The sequence below is a fragment of the Euphorbia lathyris genome, chromosome 8 (assembly GCF_963576675.1).
Source record: "Euphorbia lathyris chromosome 8, ddEupLath1.1, whole genome shotgun sequence".
Lineage (NCBI taxonomy): Eukaryota > Viridiplantae > Streptophyta > Magnoliopsida > Malpighiales > Euphorbiaceae > Euphorbia > Euphorbia lathyris.
This window is the reverse complement of record NC_088917.1, coordinates 56292748-56302978: the sequence shown is the minus strand read 5'-3', so window position 1 is coordinate 56302978 and position 10231 is coordinate 56292748.

The window sequence follows — 10231 nt, the reverse complement described above, 5'->3', positions numbered from 1 at the left end:
AGTGCAACTTTCTTCTCACCAACCACCACCCTGATCTTCTTTACATCCTTGTTGATATCTTTGGTTTGTGGTGTTGAGGATGGGTCAGCTTTCCTCTTTTTGTCCTTCCTGGGTTGTTCAGCAGGTGCTTCTTCAACCATGGTTTTCTTTCCTTTCTGAGGTGACTCAGTAGGTGCTTGTTCAACCATAGTTTCCTTACCTTTCTTGGGTTTGAAAGGTAGGCTGTGAGCTAACTCGAACAGGATTGCTGAGGTGATCTCAGTGCCCTCTACGTCGATTTCTCCTTTTAAGCTGACCTGGTGATCCTGAAGTATTTTGGTGATGAGAGAACCCATCCGAAGGATCCCGATGCTGCGTTGGAAAGCCCCAATGAGAAAGACGGGTATGTTGAGCGGCTTGTAGTTCAGTGTTAAACCCAAAATATACCTAAAATATCATATATAAATACATTAAATTTACATTGAAATCATGCTAAATATATTCATTTGGAATACTTTTACGTCTTTATTTACTTCTTTGATGCAAGGTACTTAATTATTTGGTTAAATCCAAATAGGAGCTAAAACGGAGCTAAAATGGAGGAAAAACCTAAAAAACGTACCGAGAATACGTATCAGTCAGAAGAACGCTCAAGGAGGACAAGAAGCAGTCGAGAGACGGGGAGAAAAGCCTCTGTCGCGACTGAGATTCTCAAAATCTCAGTCGCGACTTTCTAAATCTCAAACGCCAAAGTCGAAGTTTTCAGCCTTTTTCTGCGCCCCCTGTCGTGACTGAGATTCTCGGAATCTCATATGAGATAGCGAAGAATTCTGCACAGTTTTCACATGTTTTAATCCGAGAAACGCGTCTGTTCGTTTGGATAAAAGCGACCCTTCACCAACGGACACGACCCTTCATTTACAACCCTTCAACAACTATAAATAAGTGATGCATTTCAGAAATTGAGGAGGTTGGAAAAGTTAGAGAAATTAGAGAAGAAAGTTATTATGTTGAGTTTCTGATTCAGAAAAGAATCAGAAAGTTAGATTTCATTTCTGTAAACAAACTTGCTATACATAAGTTGTTATTAGATTAGTTATCAACACAGTATCAGTTTAGTTTCCAAGGTTGATCAGAGACAAGTTTTCATTCTGGTAGTGGACCTAGCAGTCTCTATTCTGAAGATCCAGCGAGAAGAATTGACGGCTGAAGCGCATGAGGTTTGACGCACCTACGGAGTTTGAGGGAAAGATTGTCAACCCGGATCTCAAAGTTTTCGTTACAATGCTATCCAAGTTTCTACTTCTCTGTTAACTTGTGAAAATTCACATTTCATTAGTGATATACTTATTTATTCAATACATTCTTACTGTTGTTATTTTGATATTATTCTGACAAAATGATTTTCAAAATGATAAATTGGTGTTTTTATTAAAACGTTCTATTCCATCTTATTCATATAAGAACTTTGTTGAACACTTGACAGATTTAGTTTTTATGGATGACATGATCGCGGCTTATCAGACATAAAATACTAGTTTGATTAAGGTAGAAATCACCTCAACATCAGGGGGATTTCTACGGTTCAAAGCCATTTAATTGAATAAATCGCTATATTGTTACATGTCCATAATCTTTACAAAGTTAAAGTTGTTTTCTTTGCTTTATGAAAATAAGTTTTATACCTTCTATTTATTCCAATTACGGTAGTATCTGTCTTGTAATCAAAATCCCAAGGCAGAACTGTTCTCTAAACTCGATATAATACTTCTATCTAATCCTAATTTACCAAAACCAATTCCATCAACTAAACGTATTTCTTTTATTAAACCTAAACACGTGATTAAAACCGAATTAAATAAAGTTTTAGTTAAAAAGTGTTCCTTGTGGGCTCGATATCTTTTATTACTACAAGCGTATACCGTGCACTTGCGGAAATCGCTCAACATTCAGCATGTGCCAGATGAAGCACTGCTCGAAGTTTGAGGCTGAGGAGGTGGCGTTGACCTTGGGGAAGAGATAGTTGGTCAGGATGTAATGTGCTTGTATTTGAGGCTGGCCCAAATTGGTACTGGAGATTTCACCTTTGTGGTTTTTGGGTTTACAGAACTCGGCTTGGTACTCAACCCATTTATAATCATTTGTGCATCTGAGTTTTGCACCTTCTTCTTCCAGATCTAGTAGTGTGGCGAGATAAGAAGGGGTGATGGTGATCTCTTTATTCTTAACCTTAGTGACCAGATAGTCGTCGTCATCGTCAGCAACTTTTAGGTTTGCGTAGAATTCCTTCACTAGTTGTGGGTAAGTTGTTCTGGGGAGAGAGAAGACGGTAGTCCATCCATTCTTTGAAATCCAGTCGCAAAAGGGTTTTTCAGCTTCGACGAAGCTTTTAAAGAACCATCGGGAATGATAAACGTTTAGGTTCTTGATACTGCTGAAAACTGGAAAGAACTTCCTTTCCCTGGGTTTCTTGTTTTTCTTTTCCTTCTTCTTTTTCTTTGAAGGAGTTGATTGGTCAGTGCGAGGGTTTTCACCAAGAATGCTGACCTCACCCATTGGCTGGTCGTGCTGACCATGGGTTGGTGTTTCTTCATCAGAGTTTTCTTGATACTCCTGCTCAGCTGGAGAAGGAGGATTAATGTTGGAGCAGTTGTCATCGTATTGGTCATTTGAGTGGTTCTGGGAATCGTCAGACATGATGTTCTTGGTGTTCTTGAGGAGAAATGCAAAACTTTTGAGAGTTGGAAGAAAGAGAGTTTTAGTGCGAAATTCAAGCGTAAGGTAAATAGTGAAAATTCTTTCACAATTTATAGCCGGTAAATGTTGATTTTATAGGTTAGAGAGAACGGTGGGAATTTGAACCACTTAACGTTAGTCATTACTGACATTAATGACAGTTTACGGCGCATGGTTTTCTAATTATGGCGCTTATGTCATCCTAGTAGCTATTTAATTACGTGTGCAAATCCTAATGTGCAAGTTGCTTTACTCAGCAACTGAGGTACTCAGCAGCTAAGATGCTGAGTATGTAAGACAGATTTATGAGTTGTAAGGAAGGATTTACCCAGTATGAGTATCAACTCAGCATAACAAACAACTCAGCATGCATTTAGTCACTCAGCATATAAAGTACTTAGAATTTATTGAAGAGGATTAAACATACCAATGGCTTCTCTAAGTGTGTTGAATTGCTCACGAGCCAGCGGCTTGGTGAAGATATCATCAAGCTGCTCATCCATTGGGACGTAGGTCAGCTTGATCTCACCCTTGAGTATATGGTCTATGATGAAGTGATGCCTTATGCTGACATGCTTCATCCTGCTGTGCTGGATTAGGTTCTTTGATAGGTCAATGGCACTTTTGTTGTCACATTTGACTTCAATCATTTTAGTCTGAACACTATAATTATCTAGCTGTTGCTCGATCCAGAGGACTTGGGCAACACAGCTTCCAGCAGCAATGTACTCAGATTCAGTGGTTGACAAGGCTACTGACGACTGCTTCTTACTGAACAAAGACACAAGACAGCTTCCAAGGAAATGACATCCTCCTGAAGTGCTTTTTCGCTCAAGCTTGTCTCATCCATAGTCAGCGTCAGTGTATCCAATGAGTGTGAAATCATAAGTATTAGGATACCATAAACCTGCATTCACTGAGCCTTGCAAATATCTAAGGATTCTTTTTACAACTATGTAATGAGATTCCTTAGGGTTAGATTGATATCTAGCGCAATAACATACTGAGAACTGAATGTTCGGTCTACTAGTTGTTAAGTAAAGTAGGGAGCCAATCATACCTCGATATAATTTGCTGTCTACTGACTTACCAGTTTCATCAGCACAGAGGACAGTGTCAGTGCCCATTGGGGTAGATATTGGCTTACAGTTTTCAAGTTCATATTTCTTCAATATCTCCTTAGCATACTTAGTTTGACTGATGAAGATGCCATTCTTGCCTTGTTTGATTTGAATTCCAAGGAAGAAGTTGAGTTCTCCCATCATTGACATTTCAAACTCAGTCTGCATCTGCTTACTAAATTCCTTGCACATAGACTCATTAGTAGCACCAAAAATGATGTCATCAATATATATTTGAGCTAACAGGGTATCTTTACCCTTTCTCTTAATGAATAAGGTTGTATCAGCTTTACCTCTGACATAATTTCTAGTCAGTAGGAAACAGGTCAGCCTCTCATACTAAGCACGTGGTGCTTACTTGAGACCGTACAGAGCCTTTTTGAGTTTATAAACATGGTTTGGGAACTTAAGATCCTCAAACCCTGGAGGCTGATTAACATAGACCTCCTCATTTATAACTCCATTAAGAAATGCACTTTTGACATCCATTTGAAACAATTTAAAATTCATAAAACTGGCATATGCACATAGTATTCTAATTGCTTCAAGCCTTGCCACTAGGGTGAAGGTCTCACCATAGTCAATACCTTCATGCTGACTGTAGCCCTGAGCTACAAGTCTTGCTTTGTTTCTGACCACATTCCCTTGTTCATCTAGCTTGTTGCGGAAGACCCATCTTGTTCCTATGGTCTTCTGGCTTCTTGGATTTGGCACTAAGTCCCAAACTTCATTCCTTTTGAACTGATCAAGTTCCTCTTATATTGCACCCATCCAAAACTCGTCGTTCTCAGCTTCTGAAAAGTTCTTTGGTTCCAAAACTGAGACGAATGCTACATTACTGAGGTATCTCCTGAGTTGATTTCTTGTCATCAGGGTATTCTCAGCAGCATCGAGAATGGCACTTTCAGAGTGTCCTCTTGGGATTCTGATTTCTTTCAGCAGTGTAATGTCTTGAGCTAGTTGTGTTTCAACAATCTCTGCAGGTATAGATTGGTCAGTGAAAACAATTTCAGTTTCATTTTTACCTTTGGTCAGCCCTTGAAGTGGTAACTCAGCGGCTCCACTTTCGTCAGCAGATGCTGAGTATGGATCATCCTCATTCGGTTGATTGACCTTCCCTGCAGGGTTAGTTTTATCGAACTCAATGTGTACTGACTCTTCTAAGACATTAGTTCGTTTATTGAAAACTCTATATGCTTTGCTGTTTGTTGAGTAGCCTAAAAAGATAGTTTCATCAGCTTTTGAATCAAACTTAGCAAGGTTGTCTTTAGTATTTAAAATAAAACATTTACACCCAAAGGCACGAAAGTATCCAATGTTGGGTTTTCGTCCTTTCCAAAGTTCGTAGGGGGTCTTCTTCAATATGGGTCTGACTAAAGCCCTGTTGAGTATATAACAAGTTGTGTTGACAGCTTCTCCCCAAAAGTACTTTGGAAGCCTATTCTCACTCAGCATTGTCCTGGCTATTTCAACCAAGGTTATGTTCTTCCTTTCAACTACCCCATTCTGTTGAGGACTTCTAGGAGCAGAGAAATTATGGTAAATGCCGCTGGCTTCACAGAACTCAACAAACTGTTGGTTTTTGAATTCTCCACCATTATCATTTCAGATGTGAGCTAATTTTAGGTCTTTATCATTTTCAAGTCTTCTAACTAATGTTGAAAACATCTCAAAAGTTTCATCCTTGCTACTCAATAGGATGATCCAAGTGTACCGAGAAAAGTCATATGCGATGACCAAGGAAAATCTCCTACCACCCAAGCTCAGCGGCTGGACTGGTCCGAAGAGATCCAAGTGTAGAAACTCTAGTGGACGCTTGGTTGAGACAATGTTTTTACTTTGAAAAGATTTTTTGGTTTGTTTTCCTTGCTGACAAGCATTGCATAATTGATCATTTTCGAACTTAAGTTCGGGCAGTCCCTCAACTAATTGCTTTCTTGCTAATTTGGCGAGGAGGTCCATGCTTACATGACCAAGTCTCATGTGCCATAGCTAGGAATTTTCTTCCTTTGACACTAAGCATATATTTTTTGAAAATTTCATTTCTAAATTCAGCATAAAGACATTGTCAACACGAGGGGCAGTTAAAATCAACTCATTCGTTTTTCCCTCGAGTATTTTACATCCAGTGGCATCGAATATAACCTTTCTACCGCTGTCACACAGCTGAGCTACGGTTAGTAGGTTATATTCAAGTCCTCTGACTAGGGAGACTGACTCAATAGTAGGATTACCACCAATGGTTCCTGACCCTACTATCTTACCCTTTTTGTTGTCTCCAAAACTTACGCTTCCTCCTCGTTTAAGCTCAAGTGTGATGAACTGAGTTTCATCACCGGTCATATGCCTTGAGCATGCGCTGTCAATGTACCACAACTTTGACTTCTCAGCACACCTCAGGCCTTACTGTAATATAGCTAGTTATCTTTAGGTACTCAAGTCTTTTTGGGTCCTCGTTTGTTAGGCACAGCAGGTGATACATCATTTTTTAATTTTATGACGGCACACATTGGTAGTGTGGCCAATCTTACCACAGAAGTCACAATGGACCTTCCTTTGGGGACGCTTTATTGGCGGGTCAGCACCATTGTGCTGAGTATGCCAGCACACCTTGGTAGTGTGGCCTTTCTTCCCACAAAAGTCACATTGGACATTTCGCTGGGGAGTCCATTTCCGCTGACCAGTACTTGAGTACTCAGCATAATGATGGAAACTTTTCTTATTCAGAACCTTTAGCTGGTTCTGAATGGATGTAATATCCTTCCTTAGTTTCTTAGAATATGATTGGACCTCAGTGATATACCTATGCAAGATTTTCAGATTTTCATCTTGCCTGGTATTGTCCTGGAGAAGATGCTGAAGGTCACTGAGTTTGACCTCCTCAATCTCATCACATCACCTGCTGAGTGCTCGTACTTTCTTGTTACACTTTTTCACAAGTGTGTAGAGATCACTCAGGGCGTTAATCATTTCATTTCTGAGCAAAGGTAGAGTTGTTACCTCAGTTGGTTGTTCCTCATTGTCAGATGCACATAAGGAGTCGGCTTGCTCAGAAAGACAGGGGTTAGCAGACTCATCTGCCATGAAGCAGATGTTTGCTGACTCAGTGGATTCAGCTCCTGATGAGGATGATTCATCGCTATTGCTCCACGTGGCCACCATTGCTTTTCTCCCACTTTTCTTGTCCTTCTTCAGAGTAGGACAGCTTGACTTGATATGGCCAGTTTGATGACATTCAAAGCATGTAATTGGCTTTGAGATTTCCTTCTTATACTTGCTGTCGCTCGACTCAGCTTTGTACTTGTCATTTCTCTTGAAGGGCTTCCTGCTGTATTTGTCATTCTTGTGAAACAGCTTTTTCATCTTTCTGGTGAACATGGCCATTTCTTCATCGTCTGATGAGTCACCATCAGTTGAGTCAGCCTTCATGACAAAAGACTTTTGCTTCTTGTCCTCAGTCTTTTCCTTCACCTCAAATTTCTTCATTGAGATCTCATGGGTCAGCAGAGATCTAATAAGCTCATCGTACTTGTAGGTGGTTAAGTCCTGAGCTTCCTCAATGGCAGTCTTCTTAGCTTGCCAGCTTTGGGGAAGACTTCTCAGTATCTTCTTCACTTGTTCTTCCTCAGTGAAGTTCTTGCAGAGTCTCTTGAGCTCATTGATAATGTTGGTGAACTTTGAGTTCATTTTAGAGATTCCTTCACCATCATTCATCTCGAACAGCTCGTACATCCTCATGTGCTGGTTCACCTTGGATTCCTTGACCTTGCTGGTTCCTTCATAGGTGACCTCCAGCTTCTTCCAAATCTCCTGTGCTGACTCGCAACCTGAGATTTTGTTGTACTCTGCAGCATCTAGCGCACAGTGAAGTATGTTTATAGCCGAAGCATGATTTTGCAGCTTCTTGAGGTCATCCTCTGACCACTTAGACTCAGCTTTGACAACCATTTGGCCGTCAACAGTTTCAACATGAATAAATGGGCCTTGGACTATAGAGAGCCATGCACTCATATTTGTTGCCTGAATGAAGTTTTTCATTCTGTTCTTCCAAAAGGTGTAGTTAGACCCGAAGAACAAAGGAGGCCTAGTGATGGATAGTCCCTCATGAAGAATCTGAGTTGTCTGATTTCCTGTGAGGAAACAAGTGCTGTTCTCAGCCATTTTGGAGATCAGCTCAAGATAATTATATCTTATTCAGTGAGCTGTTAAGCTCTAATACCACTTGTTGGTCCCGTGTAACGTGACAATATTAGTTCCAAGGGGGGTTAGGAACTATTAAAAAATTTCACGTTAGGCTGACTGTTAATTTCGAACTTAGACTTTCTCGAAATCTTTTAGCACGGTGATACTGAGTAGGTTTTAGTACAAGCTTAGTCAACAGGTGACTAAGTCTGAATCTGTCCTTGAGTCAGGAGATAGCACTTTAACTAGGCAGGTGACTAAGTCTATTCCTGAACTCAGCTTCTCAGTTCACTCAACTCAGCTTATGTTCTTTTTAGCGTTTTAACTAGGCAGTATTATAGCAAGCAATATGTTAAGGAGATAAGGGTTATAAAGATATTACTCAGCAGATATATCCTGGTTCGGCCTTTCCACCTACGTCCAATCCCTGGAATTCCTTCCGAGCTTTTCAGAATCCTCTACTGAGCTCTTTAAAGGTAGAGCACAAACCTTTTACAATAGAAAGTTGAGTATACAAGAGTACCTTCCTCTATTCCTCTACTCACTCCTATTTCTACCGCTGAGTACTATGACCGAGTACTCAGCTTCTCCTTTCTATACTTCTAGAAATGATAAGTGTTTGTTTATCCTAAACAACAATTGCTAAGACACTTTAGATGAATAAGATCACTCTAGACTTTTACACAAGATTGGAATTGGTGTAAGATTTGCTTTGCTTTTCTCACAGAACTTCGAGTATCAATTTGGTCAGCGTTTCGACTTGATTGAAGATCTGCATCGAATGAAGCGTTTGAATGGCCTTTTTATAGTGACACTTGATGCACCAGTAATTTCGAATTTCGAAATAATCGTTGGAGGGAAACAGCTTCCTGTCGTTTTCACTCAATACGTACACAACGTCGTTGGCCAATAATATTCTTGCATCTTCTGTCTTCGACAGTACTCAACAACTTTTCTTCAGGCGGTCAGAATGTTTCCACATTTTTGGCAAAGTCTTCCAGACAGCTTTCTGCGTCTTTTGAACTTTACCCAAAGTAGAAATACTTTGTCTTCAAGTTTGTTCAGGTCAGCCGCTGACCTGACTTCCTTATCGCACAACTCAGCAGCTTCGTCTTGAAGCTTTTGATCGAAGGCTTCTCGATCCTTCTTGTTACTTGGCTTGCGTTTTCTTCAGCTTGAGCTGTGTTTTGATCTGCTTGGGCCGTGTGGCTTTCATCCGTAGACTTGGGCTTGACTTTCTTTTGTTGGCCTTTGGGCCTTACAACTTAATGTCTTATAAATTACTCAACATTGAAAAAACACGTTAGTACAAATAAATCAAAGCATCTTAAACTTAATGTGTTAGAATATTTTTATCATGGAGATTTAATTTCTGTTAAATAATTTTGTCAAATCAAAATCATGTAGAAAGGTGTTTCAACAAGCTTGACTTGATATGGCCAGTTTGATGACATTCAAAGCATGTGATGGGCTTTGAGCTTTCCTTCTTATATTTGTTGTCGCTTGACTCAGCTTTGTATTTGTCATTTCTTTTGAATGGCTTCCTGATGTATTTGTCATTCTTGCGAAACATCTTCTTCATCTTTCTAGTGAACATGGCCATTTCTTCATCGTCTGACGAGTCACCATCAGTTGAGTCAGCTTTCATGACAAGAGACTTTTGCTTTTTGTCCTCAGCCTTTTCCTTCACCTCAAAGTTCTTCATTGAGATCTCATGGGTCTTGGTCTTGGGCTCATCATACTTGTAGGTGGTCAGGTCTTGGGCTTCCTCAACGGCTGTCTTCTTTGCTTGCCAGCTTTGAGAAAGACTCCTCAGTATTTTCTTCACTTGCTCTTCCTCAGTGAAGTTCTTACCGAGCCTCTTCAGTCCGTTGATAATGTTAGTGAACCTTAAGTTCATGTCAGAAATTCCTTCACCATTATCCATCTCGAACAGCTCATACAGCCTCATGTGCTGGTTCACCTTGGATTCCTTGACCTTGCTGGTTCCTTCATAGGTGACCTCCAGCTTCTTCCAAATCTCATGTGCTGACTCGCAACCTGAGATTTTATTGTACTCTGCAGCATCTAACGTATAGTGAAGCATATTTATAGCAGCGACATGATTTTGTAGTTTCTTGAGGTCATCCTCTGACCACTTAGCCTCAGCTTTGACAGACGTTTGTCCGTCAACAGTTTCAATAGGAACAAATGGGCCTTGGACTATAGAAAGC